General features: G+C 38.2%; 1 protein-coding gene across 1 annotated transcript in view; it reads right to left on the reverse strand.

The window, feature by feature from the left end:
• The window catches only part of Mo25 (calcium binding protein Mo25), a 206060-nt gene that overhangs the window by 32914 nt on the left and 151945 nt on the right, over positions 1-21201 (reverse strand). The window lies entirely within an intron of this gene.

The following is a 21201-nucleotide window of genomic DNA, read 5'->3' on the forward strand; positions in this document are numbered from 1 at the left end:
GATTAAACTTTATCAAGATCCAAAGAAATCAGGTGTCTAAGTGATATATATCACTTTATTGATTTTCTTGTTTTGACAGATGATTATCAGTGTACTTAATCAATAAAACAGAGTATTTCACAAAATGTGACTATAAAGTAACGAAACTAACATTTTTAATAAATATATCTGAATTTTTTATAAAGGAGTATTGTTCCCTTCAGAGTAGTCACTTCCAACAATGCTGTCAGCACTCCAAATGTTTTTGAAAATCCTCTATTGGAACTGACTTCAGAGCCTTCCTTTGAGGGTGGATTTGATTTCTGAAAACAGCTGAAACCAAGTTTAATAAATAAAGTAGATTGAAGCAAGATAATCTGTATTAGAACCATTGAGCATTAGTCTTGAGGAAAAAAAAAAAAAAACATAAAACCCATCAAATTTCACTCAGTGATCTTCCAAATTTCTTAGACTGTACAGTGTATAACAGGTATAATGATTGATTATTCCTTTCAAAAGTGAGTTGCCCAAATGTGTGTGGGCAACAGATATAGAGGTAAGCACAGTGGAGTAATTTGCTTCACAAAATTTACAGTTCTGTAAAAATTAACACTGTGAACGGAACATAAACATTTATAAATAAAAAATGTGTTAAAAATTTTTATTACTTTTTATTTTAAAATGATATCCTCTAGATCTATTTATATATCACTTAATTTAATTTGATCATTTCTAGGTCTGAATTTCAGAGAACTTACAATTTCAGCATTTGTAAGCCAAAACCAGATAACAATGGCTCAGAAGCATAATATCCTGCTTCATTCAAAGCTATTTATGAATATTTTTAATTAATTGCAGCATGAAATGTTGCCATCAATTAAAAGTTTGTCTATTAACTTAAAACAATATAAGAGATGGCAACAGACAAATTTCAAGACAATTCAACTTTAAATGGACACATTATTTGAAATACAGCTACTCCCCGATAATGTAAAGGTAGCATTTCGCGGAACGCTATGTAAGTCGGAATTTCCCTAAATAAGCATTTAGGGATGTTCTGTACTCACAACTATGCACGCTGAATTTGACAGAAACAAAAAAGATATGTTCGACAAACATGTAAATAGAATTATTCAATTTTTTAATCTCACGCGCAGGAAAAATGATAAAAGTGTAAAAAATTACAAAAATTTCAAAATTATAAAATTACAAAAAGAGAAAGGAGACAGGCATAACAATGTCAATAAGTTTTACCTTTCGAGCATCGTTGCCAGAATTAACTCTTCAACTGATAAGCACGCCGCTATGGAAGTTGAGGGCTGTGTAGATTTAGAAGGGATTTTTTCCAACACCACAAAATTTCTCTGCAGCTGCAGAATCCAAACTGGCGACTTCACTGCATAGTTTAATGTTTGTTTTAGAAACCAGCAGCTTGAACCTATTAAACCACCCATTGCTTACCACGAACTTGGCTTGGGGTTTGCCCCACTTATCGTTATCTTCCTAAATACTTCTTGCTTGAATGGCTGTTAGATTCAGGGGCACTTGCTTCTGAATCTGATTTTCCATTGATATTAATTAATAGCTTTTCCGTCTTCAATATAGCACCTGAACACTGTTGGGGTGGACTGGCCCCGAAATACGTTGATCCTTTAACATGTTTTTTTATACATGCACTTTTCCTAAAAATAGTATTCACTGTTGAAGCAGCGAGACCTAATTTCGTGCAATAGATGACAAACTTTGTCCTGTTTGCACTTCTTAATTAATCATCTTCATTTCTAAATCAATTTTGTTTCGTTTCGTTTCCTAGCACTGCCAGCACTTGCACTTTCTGTTGGTCGCTTTCCCCTCATCATTGTAATAAGTGAATAGGAATGAAGAATATATTTTGAAAATTTATTTATGTTTTTTATATGATTTAAGATTTCAGTGAAGGTGAATCCATTTCACCATAATAATGCAAAAACCTACACAATTCCAGTTATCAGTAATATTGAAAATGCAATAAGATCGAGTTTACTACCAGTTTATAATTAGATGCACTAACAGAAAAGCCCAATAAACTGGAAAGTGCAAATTGCTTTATGGTAGTGACTTCCAGAAATGTGTTTTATAAAAATATCACAAAGGCATTCAAAATTAATTCTTATAATGGAAAATATGATAACAGTGAAAGTGTATTGCAATTTCCATTATAAAAATGATTTTTTAGAGAGATAGCTTAGTTATATAGCAAAAATTTCAACTTCTGATGTCTTGGAACGAAATAACAAAAAAACAAAAAACAAAAAAAAATGTGTTATTGAGCTCACATTATGATATTTTCACGATATCTCCATTTATTCCTACAGGATGCAAAATACAACTCCATGATTTTTTTAAGTTTGCACCGGCCAGCAAAAACTTACATAAAATCGAATTTCCGTAAGATGAGTATTACGTAAGTCGGGGGGTGGCTGTACATTTGAAATAACCCAGAAAATTTAGACCTATGTTATGTACTCGTGAAAAGGTTAAATCCTTAGAACATGAGTTTTCAAAATTTTTAAGAAATTACAACTAGACACAAATGATCAAATAAAAACCAACTCCATTTCTCAAGCTGAATGGAAGAAACACTATTCCAAACCACTAATAGTCCTTATCTTCTTCCATTCCATCTTCTCATTCCCTAGTCATGGCCACAGCTAGGGGATGAGAAGATGAATCTCTGGTAACTGAAGATGAAGAAAATATCAACAATGGAAGAAATAAATTTAATATTACAAAAATCAAAAACCGAAAAGGCTCAGGCACAGACAATTTGAACGTAGAATTTTTTAAATATGATGGCACTTCATTAATAACACTACTAAAATTATACCTCATAAGCAACAGATACCCAAAGATTGGGGAACAAGAATAACAATCAATTTACATAAAAAAGCTCCAGAAAATAACCCTAACTACTATAGAGGGCTAACTGCTATCAACTTCATCAAAGCTGTACTCTATGAAGAATAAACTTAATAAATATTGTGAACAATTTTTAGAAGAAAAATGTGGGTTCAGGAAAGGAAGTACAATAGGTGCCATTTCACATTACAACAAATTTTGGAGAAAAGAAGAGAATTTAATCAACTAACATTTCTGCTGTTTACTGATTATGAAAAATCACATGACAATATAAACCAAGAAAAACTTTGGCATGTTTTTCACAAAGAAAATATCCCAACCCAACTCTGGAAAGCAATACAAAGCCTATATAAAAACTCAAAGGTTTGCATAAAATATTCTAATGGCCAACTATTAGATCCAATTAACACCAATGAAACACCAAAGGCCAATGAAACACCAAATTAACACCAAAGGCCTGAAATTTGAAAAAAAAAAAAAAAAAAAAATGTATTACATAAAATTATTGAACTCAAGTTTTATTCATCATAAAATTCATACAACTCCTCATCACTGTCAAAACTCCCATCCATTAGCTTGTCCTCATCTTATGACAAATCACTGTTTTCATATATTACCTCGTCCTCAGTTCCATCTATGGCATTTGAAATGCCACGCTTCTTAAATGACTTGACAATGATCTCAATCTTGATATTATCTCAGGATCTTTTCACCCAGGTACATACTTCTCCTATAGTTGGTTTCTTCACTCTTCCTGCTGGTGTCAAATTGTCCCCAGAAGTCTTCATCCATTGGTTCCATTCGTCTCTCATGGCAGCTTTGAAGGGTTTGTTAATGCTGACATCAAGTGGTTGGAGCTGGGATGTCAAGCCTCCAGGTATGACGGCAAGTTTTGTTTTTTGCTCTGCAGCAATCTTCTTTGTGTTTTTTGTTATGTGTGCCCTGAACTGATCAAGCACCAATAGGGCAGGTTTGCATAAGAGCCCACCTGGTCTCCTGCTCCAAACTTTCTCAAACCAGATCTTCATCCCATCCTGATCCATCCAACCCTTGTCATGAACGTGGACAATCACTCCTCGAGGAATGTCTTCTTTTGGCATTGTTTTGCGTTTGAAAATCAGCATAGGAGGCAGTTTGGTTCCGTCGGCACAACAAGCTAGAACAACTGTATAATGGCTCTTTTCATGTCCACTTGTCTTCACAGTTACAGTTTTCACCCCCTTCTTATCAACAGTTCTGTTACTTGGGACATCAAATTGAAGGGGGACTTCATCCATATTTGCTATCTGTCCCAACTCAAACTGATGTGTCTTCCGACATTGAATGACAAAACGATGAAATTCAAGGACCTTCTGCTCATAGCTTTCAGGTATCTTTTGGACAAGTCTGGTGCATGTACGCATGCTTAGTCCATTCCGTTTCATGAACCTGAAGCACAATTGTGTCCTCCTTTGAAATCAGTAACTTCTTTTTCATCAGCAATTCTTCTTGCCTCGTGCTGAACCATCTTTGTGGACACAGGAATTCCAATTGCCCTTTGCTCTTCAATCCATATCTTCAATTCCCTCTCTAAATCAGGCCATTTTCTGACTTGCCTCTCATGGCCTTCTTCTGCCGTGGCATTTTCAGTAGGGTTTCTTCTTCCCGTAGCCAGTCTCAGATTATTTTCTCAGTTGGAGGAGGACCAACTTACATTCAACAGCACAATTTCCATTCACTTTTGCAAACTGGATCACTTTTAACTTGAATTCAGCACTGTACGAAAATCTTTTCTGAGCCATTTATGGGCAGAACGTGGCAAAATGTAACCTAATATACAGGCAACAAGTGCGAAACAATGAGCGCAAAGACAACAAGCACGAAAAAGCGGGAAATGCAAGTAAAAAAATCTACAACCACTGTATAAGACGCACCAAGTTTTTAGACCCCAAATTTTTCGAAAAAAGGTGTGTCTTATACATGGGGGGGAAAAGCGTATGTTGGAAAAACATACAAAGAGTCAGAATTGTTATTGATGACAAAATAATAGAACAAATATCCGATTTCACCTATTTGGGAAATTTAATATCAAATGAAGGGAAAGACATCCATGCTAAACTACAAAAATATAATAAAATGAATGGAATGATTAAATGCCACTTCAGAAAACAAACAGAAACAAAATTACGACTGAGCAACATCACTTCAAAATCAGCCTTCTTCTACAGTTGTGAGACTTGAATAATAAATAAAAAAAGATGCACAAATGAGATTTTTAAGACTATTAATAGGCTTTACAGGGCTAGACCATCAAAGAAATTCGGATATTCATGAGAAATTAAAAATAGATAATATAGTAAATGACATAAAACGGTATCAGAAAAAATGGAATAGTCACATAGAAAGAATGAACCCAAACCGGATCCCAAAATTAGCATTTAACTACAAACTTACAGGCAAGAGAGAGAGATGTGGGCCGACCAAGACAATGATGGCGAGATCAGGACCACCTCCAAGAGCTACAATGGAACAGGTCTTAAAAGACCTAAGCCAGATCAAGTTCATGATGACGTTGAGAAATATGCCCAGAGAGGTAGCACAATCTACAATCAAGAAACAAGAACAATGTCATAGCACAAAAGATTAAGAGAGAAACAAAAACACAAGCATTATGTTTAATCTGAAAAAGAAACTTAACCAAACATCCATAAGATAACAGTTCTAAATCCTAAATTCATCCAAGAGCCAAGGAAAAAAAAAAAAACAACAAGCAAAATACATCCCATAAGAAACTTAACAGCAAACAACCATAGGTTATGTTTGTTGTTAAGTTATTTAATTATGTTTCATGTGACATAAGCACTGGGAAAACAAAACGAGAATAGGAGTCTGTTGCAGGCCTAACAACTGCAATGAGTATGACATACAGAGTAGGACATTAAATCAATGTCTTATAAATAGGAATTTAACTTTCCAGATACCAAATGGACTATATGGGTTGGTCGCTCACTCAGCAGCAAGAATTTGGTAGATTTAATGGATGAATGTTTTCTATACCAGATGATAGGCAATGAGATAAAACAACATGCTTAATCTGATTATTAGCAGTGACCCTTCGTGAATTTTTTTTTTTTTTTTTTGGCCGATGCTGCATAGGCTTGCTTTCTTGTATCATATGCCTCGACTAATGCTAATGCATTAAGAATCAGCAAATAAAGGATCCACTGATGCGAGATTACATTGAGATTACATCTTTATACTTAAAGATGTAACTACTCTCAAAGGCATAGGGAAAGACTACCCACATCATAAAGGTGACTGCAGTTGTCCCACATAGATTTTTAAATTCTATGCCATGAGATGAACTGAAATTAGAATTAGTATTAGCAGTGGCAAATGATGCATGATTACAGAAGAATCAGCAAAAAAAAAAAAACACCACCACTCACCCATCCATACCCTGCAAGAATTTGTCTTCCTTGCATTTATTCACACACATTTACACTTGCTGGCTGAAAGCAAACTTCTACGTATCTATCATGCAACCATCCTTCCTCAATTTGAATTTATGCCCCCTCACGTGTGTAGTCTTGGCAAGAGGAAGAATATCATCAACACTGAGCTTATTCAATCCATTCAAGGACTTAAATCAATCAATTCTCTTTGCAGGTGCCTAATCCCATTTTTTTCTTTCACTAATCTTGCTGCCCAGCTCTGCAACCTTTCCAGCAGATCTACATCCTTCCTTAAATGAGGCTTTCAGACCTGTATGTAGTACTCAAGATACCAATGTGGCCTGACCAGTGCCTTATACAATGGGATAATCACCTACTTATCAATGCCAGCAAAATTCCTTTTTTTTTTTTTTTTTATCATTGTCAAAACCCCATGAGCTGTCCTGATAATTTCTCTTCCACTTTCCATTCAGAAAAGTGGAAGAGAAATTGTCACAAAATCATTTACCTTCCTATCAGAGTTTGATAAACTTCTGGCATCCCCTTCACTAAAGAATTCCTCAAGTGTGAATGTAGAGGCAAAATACTTATTCGGTTTTTCAGCAACCTAAGAAAGATCATCAACAGTTAAACCATTGACATCAAATGGCCCAATGTGATTCAATCCCTTCATTCTGCTTTCTTTTAATTCTTTGCCAGAGACGTCTCATAATCTGTCTTAGCTTGCCTAACCTCCTTTGTGACTTGATTACAGACTAGTTTATATCTAACATAGGCTTCGGTATCACCTGGTAACTTATATGCATTCCACACATTTTTTCTTCTCTGACACAAGTCTCATCAGTTCATTTGACATCCATTTAGGTCTAAGCCTCTAACTGTATTTATTAGTCAGTAAGAAAAGCCTAACAGTTGGTTGATTTATTTCCCCAAATGCTTTTTATTTGCTGACGGTAACATCATCAGTTGGTCTTGCATGGAATTTAAAAACTGTCTGAGCTCACTGTAGTCATCCTTATAAATGCAAATGCCTTTCTCTAAACTAAACACTTGACAGTAGTTGTCTTTAAGTAAATTCCACATCACAACGCTGTAATCACTGCCACCCAGTGGTTTCTATACCTGCAGATTTTTAATGCAAGAAGAATCACTGCTGATAACCAGATCAAGAGTACTGCTTCCACTTGTTGCCACTCTAATATGCTGCTGTGCAGAACAGCCATTCAATAAATCCACAAAAGTCTTGCTAAGGTGTGAGTGGCTAACCACACAAATTCCAGTCAACATCTGGAAAGTTAAAATCGCACAATTACATGAAATTTTGATTTACTGGCACACTATTTCTCTGTACAGATGTTTGCTAAAATCATCCTAGGGGCAGATGTTAACTGCCGTTCTCCTGCTTGGCATAGCCTCACAGCTGACCGACCTGGTTGCCATAATGGGCGGCTTTTGGAAGACTTTCTAGCCACCTCACCATTTAATATAATAAACAGGCCCAATAACCTCCCAACATTCTCCAGTACTATGTGGGAGTCTACAATAGACATAACAATTGCTACAAGATCAATCTCAAGTAAGGTGTCGGGGTGGCAGGTAAATGAAGCCTGGACCACCTCCGACCATAGAGCAATTACATACAGCCTCACAAGAAATATAGAATCTACTCCGCACTATGATATCAACCGCTATGCCATTAGCAAAGCCAATTGGGAGCTGTTCACCACTTCTCTCCAGTCAACAATCATGGATCACCCTTCTGATATCCTCTCCTTGAATCCCGAGCAGCATCAAAAGCTTGTAACTAACATCATCACCCTCTCCTGCAATCAATCTATGCCCAAGAAAAAACCTCTTCCAAGTGCTGTACCATGGTGGTCTCAGGAACTCGAACGTCTACGCTGGACTGTTCATAACAAGAGGAAAGTTTTTCAGAGAGCTCGCACCTCTTGGCCAGCTACTGATGTGGAAGCCCTTCGTGAAGACTACAAGAGGACCAGGAACCAATACACTTCCATGATCAGGCAGCGAAAAAGAACTACATGGGAGCGGCTGGTTACCACCACTGATAACTCGGACCCTTGGGGAGTGGTGTACCGAGTTACTACCAACAAATTGCCAAGAGGAGAAGTAGTCCATTCCACAATAACACCACAAGGAATCATGACAACGTCATGGGAGCAATCCATGATGAATATCTTGGATACTCTCTTTATCAGCGACACCGATCATCTCACAACACAACAGCAGCAAATTTGTCTAGATAATGACAATTACCACATTGACTCTGTGGAGGAAGATTTTAACACTGAAGAACTGCAGCAAGCCCTTGGCAAAATGAAGGATAAAAAATCCCCAGGACTAGATCGCATTGAACCAGAAATACTAAAAAAGGTCGCCCAGGTAAATCCCCAATTTCTGCTTAACCTGTTCAATAAATGCCTAACCCAGGGATCCTACCCAGAAAGCTGGAAAATAGCTGAATTAAAGTTAATACTGAAAAATCCATCGAAGCCTCCAGAACAGCCTAACTCATACCGACCCATTGCCCTCTTGTCCACATTGAGCAAACTACTTGAACGCCTCCTCCATACCAGACTCCTAACACACTACACAGAAGCTGGCCTACAATCCAATTCACAGTATGGATTTCGCCCAGGACGCTGCACAGAGGATGCTCTCTACCAAATAACCCAAGCTGCAGCCAACACTAATTACAAGTACTTCCTCCTCATAACCATTGACTTTGCCGGGGCCTTTGACAGGCTCTGGTGGCCAAGCATTCTTCGCAGGCTAAGACTGGCACGCATACCAGCCAACTTATACAGGTGTATAGAAAGTTACCTTTCCAACAGGAAGATCACCGTCTCCTCACCATACCAGAAGCTCACCAAATCTATCTACAGAGGCTGCCCACAGGGTTCGGTCCTTGGCCCGTTCCTCTGGAACATCGTCCTTGATGAGTTACTTGGTCTGGATCTGGGCCCTGTTACTATCCAAGCATTCGCAGATGATATTACCATCTCCATCGCAGCAGACACCAGAGCAGCTCTCGAGGCAGCTGGAAATCAGGCACTAGAGATCTTACAGGACTGGGCAACTCTACACAAGCTCCGGATTTCTCCACAGAAGACACAATCCATACTTCTCAAAGGCACCCTACAAATATCAAGGCCACTTCAGATCAAGGTACAAGGAAAAACCATCAAGCTGGTAACTTCCCTAAAACACCTGGGTATCATCCTGGATTCAAAGCTCTCCTTCTTCCCGCACCTCTCATACCTTCAAGTAAAAATCAGAAATTATGCAGCCTTAATCGTCCGAGTAAGCAGGTGTGACTGGGGTCTGAACCGAAGAACACTCAAACTCCTGTATAACGCTATATTCCTCCCTGTTATTACATACGGATCCGGGATTTGGTACCATAGAGCAATAATTGTTCGCAATAAATGCAAACTGGAAACAATTCAGTGAAGTATACTGCTTGCCATTACCAGGGCCTGTTGCACAGTAAGTTCTCCGGCCCTACAGGTTCTTGCAGGTGTCCTCCCCCTTGACTTGGAGGTTATCCGTCGAGGATTGCACTACTGCCTGTCGCGGGGAATCCCAGCTACCATCTTTGGACATACCATCGACACCCGCACTGACTGCAAGCAAGAAAAGAAAAAACTAGCTGCCATGCTACTTCAAATCTGGCAGACAAGATGGGAGGAGACGGACAAGGGCCTGATAACTAAGAAATTCATCCCGGATGTCAAACTAGTTTATCCTAAGTCGCCGCCTTGGTTCTCTCCTGGCCTCTACTGTACATATATTATAACTGGACACGGTTCTATAAATCATAAGTTGACTACCTTGGGAATCATCGATAACCCCTACTGTACATGTGGAGAAATTGAAGATTGGGACCATCTTCTTTATAACTGCCCAATTTATAACGATCTTCGAGGAACACTGTACACCAGGCTACAACACATACCTCAAGGACAGGAGCACCCGCTAATTTCTGAAGAACAACATTATAAATCATTAACTGAGTACGCACAGAACCTCTTTTCTAGGCGCAGGACTCTACAACCAACTCAAGCCAGGGATAGAAACCTGTAAAGGACTTACTCAAACTTGAAATAAAAAATCTACTTGACTGTTTTACCAGCATCGACTTGCTAACCCTGGAACATCCAAAGTAGGATTACCTGCTAACTTTCCATATGGTTTGGTAGGCTCCAGTGGTCTTGACCACTCCACCGCAAAATATAAGTCACACTCAGCACTCTCGCTGAGTGGTTTTTCTACCCTTCTGGAGTTATCCCCTCCCCTTTTCTCCTGGTGGGGCATATGCTCCACTGTCAATTTACGGGATGCCCTTACCTACATCCCCTTACTCTTACTTTCATCCCCCATCTTCTTCCATACACCCGGTATTGCCACACTCTACCTTATTTTTTATTTATTTTTATTATTTATTTACTTATTTTATTTTATTTTTATTTTTTAATATATTTTTTATTTTTTTTAATTTTTTTTATTTATTTATTTTTTTATTTTTTTTTATTTTTTATTTTTTTTATTATTTTTTTATATATATATTTTTTATATATATATTTTTTATTATTATTATTTTCTATTATTATTATTATCATCGGTTTTTTTATTATTATTATATACATTTTTTTAAATTTAATTTAATTTTTTTTTTATTTATTTATTATTTTATTTTATTTTTTTTATTATTTTTATTTTATTATTTTTTTTTAATTGGACTCCGTTCAGAAAGCTCAGGCGACCCTGACGGAGACCTGCCAGAGAATAATGGGCAGCCTGGCTACCTCCTAGTGGTGTGTGCGGGCAACGTGGGGTTCCACCAGGGGCCCTGCGGCCAAATGCCAGGACACACAACAGAACCCAACACAAAACTACACATTCAACACACTACACTTTTTCTGGCATTTACAGTGTTCTGTATTTCTTCACAGTGTACATATGGCACAGATGTGGGAAACCACAGGTGGCGCCCGACCCTAACACTATGCACACTATGTACAGATGTTTGGTATACTCATCACGGTTATTAAACCTATAGCACATTCCTACTCTCAATTTTGTTTACCCAGGGCTTTTGTCACACCAAACTAACTCAACAGTATTGATATGGGATTTATTTAAGGATGTAACTACCAAAGGTAAGTTGAAAGGGTCTTGCTTTCATGATGGTGACTACAGTGGTCTCGGATAGTTTTTATATTCTATACAGTGAGACCAACTGATGAAGTTACCATCAGCATATTCTAAATGGAAAGCGTTCAAAATAAACACAGAAGTTACGATGCTTTTCATATCAACTAAGAAATACTATTCAACACTTAGACCTAAACGGATGTCAGATAAACTAATGAGACTCGTGGCCGAGAACAGAAATGAATGGAATGCATATAAATTTAGTTGCATCCATCAGACAAAATAGAAGCCTATTGCAGATATAAACTAGTCTGAATCAAGTCACAGAGGAGGTTAGAGAAGCTAAAGCAGATATGAGAAATCTTTCACAAAGGATGCAAAGGAAAAAAAGCAAAGACATCTTTATGTATGTAAACACTAGTTTACACAAGTAAAGTAAAAATAAGAAACTACAGTGGTCCAAGAACCTATCCATGAGGGATCCACTCCTGACGTTACACCAATCTGAAGAATATCCATTAAATACAACCCTCTGCCTTCTGCCCTGTAGCCACCCAGTAATCCCAAATTTGCTAAAATCCAAATAAACTATGCTGAAATTGTTCCCTACATCCAGCTCATGAGTAACTGTGTCAAAATAGCCTCCTAAGTTAGTTAGCTGGTCTTTGAAGATGTCGCAGACATTCTCTCAGGAATGCCAAGCTGTGCTCACTACCCGGAAGTCTAAAATGTTGATGGAACTGTTATTCGAGTGACACTCAAGTCAAGTGGACCTAATTTCAACAAAGTTTGGTCAATGTGTGTGTGACAGCCAAAACTTCTGCTTGCATGTTCATGATGGTGGGACTGTTAGTAATCCTGAGTATAACTCTCAGATGCAAGTACTGAAATATCGCACCTAGCACACTGGAGATGATCACCCAGATGTGAACCAATGTAAGCAGGGGTTGAGGGTGCCGCACCTTGAACCCTGATTACGCTCGTGTCACGCAGAAATGCTACAGAGGGGTGGCATTCCTGCTGTGAAGGGTATATTGTATATATCATTTTTGTATACAATATAATAAGTCCTAATATTATTATAATAATCTTAAATTATAGGTGAAAACCTTATACCTTTGAGTAGGACTGTTAATCTCTCAACACTGAATTGCGAATGATTATAATATGAACTTATCCCCCCCATGTATATTCATAAATGAATCAATTTAAAATAACTATTAATTAAAATAAGCATGCCTTCAACTCTCATATCACGCCAATGGAATTGGAAAGAATCACGGAAAGACGGCGGCCACAAACCTTTAAAAACCAACCAACACCATAAGCCATCATGAGAATTGAAAAACAATTGTCGCAAAATTCGAAAAATGATGACACAAATAAATTAATTCACACGTAAGTTAAACTTTAAAATCGTTATTTAACTTCTTTTAAGAGACCACCTTATTCGGTTTGTTACCATGTTCACAAGAAGTACAAAAGTGATTTGCGAATGATGCCCCCCCCCCCCGGTTTTATATCAAATTAACGACAACTTACAGGAGATTATTATAAATAAACCAATGTATGAATTGCTATTCTAGCATGTGCGTAAGTGTCCACGAGTCCGAAATATTATAAGGTCTGTGTATATTAATATTATTAACATTTAATCTCATTTCTAATGTTTCGGCAATTAATAATTTAAAATATTTACACTGTTTATTAAGAACCTTGGATTCATTAAAAAGAAACACATGTCCATCAGTGATGGACATTTTGCGTTTCATGCAATCACTGATGGACATGTTTCTTTTTAACGAATCCAAGGTTCTTAATAAACAGCGTAAAATCTCTCTATCACATTCTGTTGAAACTTGACTTTCTCCAGTCCAACTTTTCTAACAGTGAAGTAATAGTGAAGTAATATAAGCCAGTAAGGTTCACAACTCCAGCTGGTCCATTTTTCAGTCAAATGGACCCAGCTAGTCGAAATTCCAAGGCTTTTGCAATTACTAATGATCTCACACAGATTATTCATTCGTCTACCAGAATACCAGACAATCCTAACCATGCAGCCAATATGCTTTATCTTCTCACAAACAATCCTTCTAAGCATATGGTTGAGGTGAGTGGTCCTCTAGGCACCTCGAATCACAAATTGGTCATGGTCTCTTCTCCAGTGGAGCCTTTCTCTCGTGGCCATCCCCAACCTCGTGTTGTTTGGCATTACAAGAATGCACAATGGGCTAATCTGCAAGATTTTTTTTCTTCATTTCCTTGGTCAGATTACTTCAAACTTCTGGTGTCAGTGAAATTATTCTTGTAGGGATAGAATTCTTTATTCCACAGTCCACCTTAAAATCTTGCCCTTTATCTAAACCTTGGTTTTCCAATAAATGTGCTAAGCCTGTTCAAGAGAAGAATGTTGCATATCATAATTGGCTTGTTTCCAAATGTCCAGTTTTCATTTCCTGCCTACACCAAAGCTTGCAACAATTCTAAACCAGTTATTAACCAGTCCAAACAAGGTTTTAGCATTAGCATTAGCATTAGCAGAGGCATATGATGCAAGTAAGCAAGCTTATTCAGCATCAGCCAAAAAAAAAAAAAAAAAACCCACTCCCATTTCACCCCTCCGTTCATTCGAAATACCTGTCCAGTTGAGCTTTAAATTTGTTTAGGCTATCAACTTCAACAACAAGTGATGGAAGTCGGTTCCACCAACCAACCACCCGCTGGCCAAAGGCAAATTTCCGCACATCTATCCGACATCCGTCCTTCCTCAATTTGAATTTATGCCCTCTGAGGTGATTATTCTGAGAAAGATGAAGAATCCCATTGGCATTGAGCATGCTCAAACCATTCAAAGCCTTATACACCTCTATCAGATCACCTCGCCGGTGCCTAGTCTCCAGACTCTGTAATTTGCAAAACTTAAGCCTTTCTTCGTAAGAGCAACCCTTTGTTCCATTTACTAATCTTGTTGCCCTTCTCTGTACCCGTTCCAGCAGCTCTACATCCTTCTTGAAATGAGGCCTCCAGACCTGTATACAGTACTCAAGATGTGGCCTTACCATTGCCTTATACAAGGGAATAATCACCTCCTTATCCCTGCTAGAAAAATTCCTGTATATCATTGACAAGACACCATGAGCTACTCTTGCAGCTCGTCTGCACTGCTCAGAGAACTTCATATATGCCTGCACAATTACCCCCAGGTCCTTTTCATTCTCCACCACTGTCAGTGTAGTACCGCAGAGTTGATACGTTGCTCTGGGGTTACTGTTTCCCATATGCAGCACTTTACATTTGTCGATGTTAAACCTCATTTGCCACCTCTCAGCCCATCTGTTCAACCTTTCCAGATCCTGTTGCAGCAGCATAGCGTCAGTATTGTCCTTAACGACCCTGCCAACCTTTGTATCATCTGCAAACTTGGACATTAAACTTGATATCCCATCATCAATATCATTCATAAACACCGAAAACAACAACGGACCCAACACTGAACCTTGAGGAACTCCACTAATAACATTAGTCCACGTTGAGCAGTGTCCATTGATTACCACTCTCTGTCTTCTGCCACTCAACCATCCCCTTATCCATAGCAGCAATTTGCCTCCAATGCCACACTGCTCCAATTTGTGCAGCAGTCTTCCATGTGCAACAGTATCAAAAGCCTTTCTAAGATCCAAATATATAATATCAAAGTTATTCCCTGCATCCAGTTCTTTTGTGACTACATCATAGTATCCAATCAAATTGGTCAGGCAAGACCTGCCCTTAACAAAACCATGCTGCGTCTGAGCTATAACTGAATTCTTGTCTAGATGATCCTGCAGTGCTTCTTTAACCAGTGCCTCCATTAATTTACCTGGAACAGAAGTTAAACTAACAGGTCTATAATTACTTGTGTCAGCCTTTGAACCTCCTTTGTGAATTGGGGTCACATTTGCACATCTCCAGTCCATAGGTACCTCCCCTGAGTCCAAGGAAGCTCTCATAATTATGGCTAAGGGTTTGCTTACTTCCTTTGCTGCCTCCTTTAATATAACTGGATAGATCCCATCCACCCCAGGTGCCTTTTTTATGTTTATCCTCAATAATCTCTCCTCCACTTTCCTCTCAGTTATTACAAAATCATCCAGCTCACTGCCAATGTTTACTTTACCTACATCATTCTCCTTCCTGAATAACTCCTCATGCGTGAATGTAGATGCAAAATACTCGTTTAGATTGTTAGCCACCTGAGCAGGATCCTCAACTGTTGAACCATCAATATCCAGTGGACCAATCTGAATCATCCCTTTCCTTTTCGAGTTCAAGTATGTAAAGAACTCTTTTCTGTTTTTCTTTGCATCCTTTGCCAAGGATTTTTCATAGTCTGCCTTTGCCTGCCTAATCTCCATTGTGACTTGGTTACAGACCAACTTATATCTATCATAGGCTTCCATGTCACCCATTAATTTGTATGTATCCCATGCATTTTTCTTCTCTGCCACATGTCTCATTAGTTCATCTGACAACCATTTAGGCCTAAACCTTGAACAATATTTCTTAGTTGGTATGTAAAGCCTGGTAGCCTCCAAGATTAGTTCCTTGAATGCTTCCCATTTTGAGTTTGCTGTTGGTAACATCATCAGTTGGTCCCACTGTATAGAATTTAAATACTGTCTCAGACCATCATAGTCGCCTTTACGAAAACAAAAACCCTTCCCTTTACCTCTGATGGTAGTTACCTCCTTGAGTAAATCCCACTTCAACACACTGTGATCACTGCCACCTAGTGGTTCATTTATCTGCAGGTTCTTAATGCATGAAGAATCACTACTGATAATCAGATCAAGAGTATTGCTCCCTCTTGTTGCCTCACGAACATGCTGATGTAGAAAACAATCATCCAAAAAATCCACAAAAGCCTTGCTAGTGTGCGAGTGACCAACCCACAAATTCCAGTCAATATCTGGGAAATTAAAGTCCCCCATTATAAGACTCTCTGATTTACTGGCCCACTCTATTTCCCTGTACAATATCTTATTATACTCATCAGAGTCATTAGGCCTATAGCACACTCCTACTCTCAATTTTGATTTCCCTATGCTTATGTCACACCAAACTGACTCGACGCTGCCCTGTCCATCGATGTCGACTGGCTTCACTTCCTTGGACTTTATGTGTTTCTTAATTAATAGCATAACCCCTCCTCCCCTCCTGTCCTGTCTATCCTTTCTATACACATTGTATTCCCCAAATTCCAGTTCCGCATTACTTATATCTGTGTGACACCACGTCTCTGATATCCCAACAATATCTGCCTTTGATGTTTTGAGCAATACCTCAAATTCATCAAATTTATTTACCAAACTCCTAGCATTGGTGTACACGCAGGTATACATGCACCTGTTTCTATTCTTAGCTACCCTAACACAATCCATGTGTTTACTTGTACCGCAATGACTACCAGCAGTCTCTGAAATATCCTGCATCTTGTTTTTCAGACTTCTGCTCATTTCAATAGAAGCAGTGCAAGAATCACTTCCACCTCTGCCACTGGCTACTGTTAATCTATTAGTCCTTGTATCCCCCCCAACTAGCAGTTTTCCGACCCACCTAACACTGCCTCGACAGCATCAGCAAAAATTCTTGCACCCTTTCTATTTAAGTGTATCCCATCCCTGTAGAAGCAATCTCTCCTGTTAACAAGTACAGTCCAGGCTGAAAAAAATTCTACCCCTTGAGCCTTGCACAATCCCTCCAGGGCCGAATTGATCGACAAGGCTCTCATCATATACTCCCTCCTATCGTGTCTGGGCAGAATTGCAGACACTTTCAAGTTCAACCCTAATTCACGGCTTTTTTTCAACAGTGACCTGTACTTGCTAAGTAATTCCGCCGGTCTCCTACTCTTAATATCATTAGTGCCAACGTGTACAACTATATCACCTTTTGTGCCCTTAAAAGATGATATCCGCTCTACGTCATCAACCTTTGCCCCTGGCAGACATACCCTGGTCCTATTCCACCTATCCTTTTTACAAAGGATGTTCCCCGTTTCCCTGACAATAGAGTCACCAACAACTACTAGTTCCTGTGGGACCAGCGCATTCTGCCTAGGGGGCTGCTTCTGTGTTGCCTGATGACCAAGTGCAAGCTCTGGCGTTGATGTGGGCAGCTGAGAGCTTGATGGGCCCCTCAATTTATTTCCTTCGAGGGCATCCACCCTGTCCTTCAAGCTCTCATAAAGGCCCATAACAACGCTGAGTTGTCGCCTGATTTCCTTGCACTCCTTACATCGTGCACACACAAAGACATCCCCCTTGGCAGTATCATGTCCCGTACCCGACTGCTCCGCAAACATCAAGCAAACAGTGCATTTTAATAGACTGTGATTCAGAGGGCAACTGCCCCCCTCAGTTCTCCCCTGAACCACAGCACTCCCATTAGCTTGAGCCTTTTGCTTTGCTGCTCTGGTCAGAGTCATGATTCCGATTTAATTCAATAAAATTCAAAACAAAAATTAAATCCTTAAGTTATATCCCAAAACAGTTATGTTATATATATATTTTTTTCGGTATCTAGTGTTTTCTACGAGTTCCCTTTATACAACTTCTGTATCACGTGTACCACTATAGTTATGTATTAATTATTTGTTAGATTAAGTCGTTATATATATATATATATATATATATTATTCTTTAGTAATATGATAATTTATGTTGTATTTTACTTTTAATATACTTTTATAGTGGTTTTCCTTAAATTATTTCTAGATTTTTCTGTTGGCATTTAAGATAACCGAGTTTAGGCTAGCTTAAAGACCAGTAATGTATTAACCATAATACCTATGAGTAGAAAACACCCGTAATTAAGAAAATAAACACAATAAACCACAATAGAAAGATAAAATAAAAAAAAATATATATATATATATATATATATATAGAGTTAAAAGTACAATTTAATTGACAATAAAGTTTATCAAGATTAATAGATTTACTGATTAATTGACAATATTATATTATGCACTATACGACACTAAGCTTATGCTATCGTGTAAAAATGGCGGGAATTCACGAACGGTATTTCTACGGACTCGTAACTATTGATTAGCTTCCAAATCTCGCTATCTCAATTTAGAATAAACTAAGGATCCTGACTAGGTCTATAATCTACTTATAGAAGATAATTTGATATAACAGTTGGTTAATAAATCGACTAAATTTGGTTAAAAAAAAAATTTGGTTTGTGACACGTGGATTTGATACCGTTACCGATACTAAGTAATATCTACAAAATCTCTGTCTAAGTTAAACTTTAAACTAAGTATCGTAACTAGGAATATAAAGCTACTCTAGAAAATAAGTTAATATGACAATTTAAACTAATAAAGCAGAAAATAAATCAGGAAAAACTTCTCTGTTTGAAGAGCTTTAAGGAGCAATGTCCACACAGGCTAACCTCGCACCCAGAATTTTGAAAGGTAAGAGTAGGAAACTTGCTTCTTGTCTAAATGTTAGCTGAGCTTCCTAGTCTCTTGCCAAAACTACTGGCCCCAACATTTTCCCATCTCTGTTCCCACCTCTGTCAAAACCAAATGCTTCTACTACCACTTCAGCCAAAGGTAAACCACCTACCACCATTCTCAGTACACTCCATTAAATGCCTCATGTGGTTTTGCATCAAAAGGGTGTCAGACGGATTATGAACAGCCTTGATGCAAAGAAAGTATCACGTCATGATGGTATTTCTTTACTTATTCTCATAACTTGTACTCCTGTGTTTACTCTGTATCACCTTTTATCACCTACCTATTTCAAAAGTATTTTCCCTTTCTGCATAGAAATTTGCTCATATCCAGCCAGTTCCTTAAAAGGGTGACAAATACCTTTCAATTGCACTAACTTCTATTCTTTCTAAATTAATGGAGAAATCAATTAACTGTCAACTCTTAAACTATCTAGAAACCTTTCATCTGATCAATGATCGCCAGTATGGATTTTGTCAGTGTTGATCCACTGGTGATGTTCTGGCTTATGTTACCCACCTAAGGACAAATTCAATGGAAAGGTTTTGTGAAACTCAAGCTGTTTGTTGTTTGTTATTTGGTTTTTAGGAGCATTAGCAACTAAGCCCATATTGCTCCGGGATATGCGGTGGTCATTCCCTGACCTTTCCGCATCCTCCGTATTTGGTGGTGACGGGCTCGAAACCCCGGTCTAATCAAGAAGCATGTGCTATGCACTGCTGCTCCTTCCCACCTAGCTACAGAGACGCCTGAAACTCAAACAGTTACTCTTGACATTTAAAAGGCTTTTGATCATGTTTGGAATAAAGGTCTTCTAAATAAGCTTCCATATTATGGTCTGCCAACTGTTTTTTAATTGGGTATCCAGTTTTCTCTCTAGGCACTCACTGTGGGTGATGGTAGATGGCTCTGTCTTCTAACTTCCCCACTAATGCTGGTGTTCCCCAACAGTTCTTTGTCTCATTCTTTTCCTCTTGTATACTAATGACCTTCCTCCACTGACTGTATCCATAGTTTTGATGAAGATAACACATTGCACTCCACCTTCCAGTTTGAGAAGATGTAATGCCCCAACATCTTCAACTTCTGAAATATCCACTACCGATTCCCTAAATGCTGATACCCAGGTAATTCTCCAGTGGACAAAGATAACTTAGTTGATTTCAATCCTTCTAAAACTCTGCCCTGCCTTATATCATGCAAAATGGATTTGAACTCCTAAGCTTATCTTCGACGACACTCCAATTTCTAGGCAAGATCATATATCTCTATTGAGGATTATCCTAACTGCTAATCTTTTTCTTGGTATAAGCACAATACAAATATTGCTTCCTCTGCATCTAAAAAACTGGGTTTTATGCTTTGCTCTTGGTTGCTCACACTGTATAAATCGCAAATCTGCCCTACGTGGAATATTGTTCTCAAATATGGGGCCATGCTTCCAAAACCTATCCCAGGTTGCTAGATTCCATTCCAAAGTCTCTCCACTCTCTATCTCATAGATGTTCTGTTTCTGCTACATGCCTTTTCTATAGATACACTGTTCTTCTGAACTGGCTTCTATAATTCTCTCTCTCTCTCTCTCTCTCTCTCTCTCTCTCTCTCTTCCAAAGCAGTTCAAACATGTGCAGCAACCAGCCAACATCCTTTTACTGTCTAACTTTTCTTCTTCCTCATTTATTCATTCACTCAATTTCCATTTTCTGGAACAACCTTCCTTCATACATGTTTCCTGAAAATTACAATCTACAGTAGTTCAAATCGAATATCAACAAATATCTTAACCTTCAACCTATAGTACAATACTAAGTACTATAGGTTCTAAATACCCTTTGTGTTTTGGTTTTCATCAAAAAAAACCCACGATTTTCCCTTAACAAAACCACATTGTGTGTCCTTCAGAATGCTATATCTATCTAAATGTCGCTGGATTGCACTCTTAATCATTGCCTCTAACATGTACCTTTATCACCTTTTGTGACTTGATTGCAGAATAGTGTATATCTTATGTAGGCTTCTGTACCATCTGATAATTTATATGCATCCCATGTGTTTTTCTTCTCTACCATGAGTCTTATCAAAATATTTGATATCCATTTAGGTCTTAGCCAAGAACAGTATCTCTTAGTTCGTATAAAATGGCTAGTAGCTTCAATGATTACTACCCTAATTGCTTCCCATTTAGAATTCACTTGGTAACAT

This window comes from Mastigoproctus giganteus, chromosome 1 (assembly GCF_048544385.1).
Source record: "Mastigoproctus giganteus isolate SK-2022 chromosome 1, ASM4854438v1, whole genome shotgun sequence".
NCBI lineage: Eukaryota > Metazoa > Arthropoda > Arachnida > Uropygi > Thelyphonidae > Mastigoproctus > Mastigoproctus giganteus.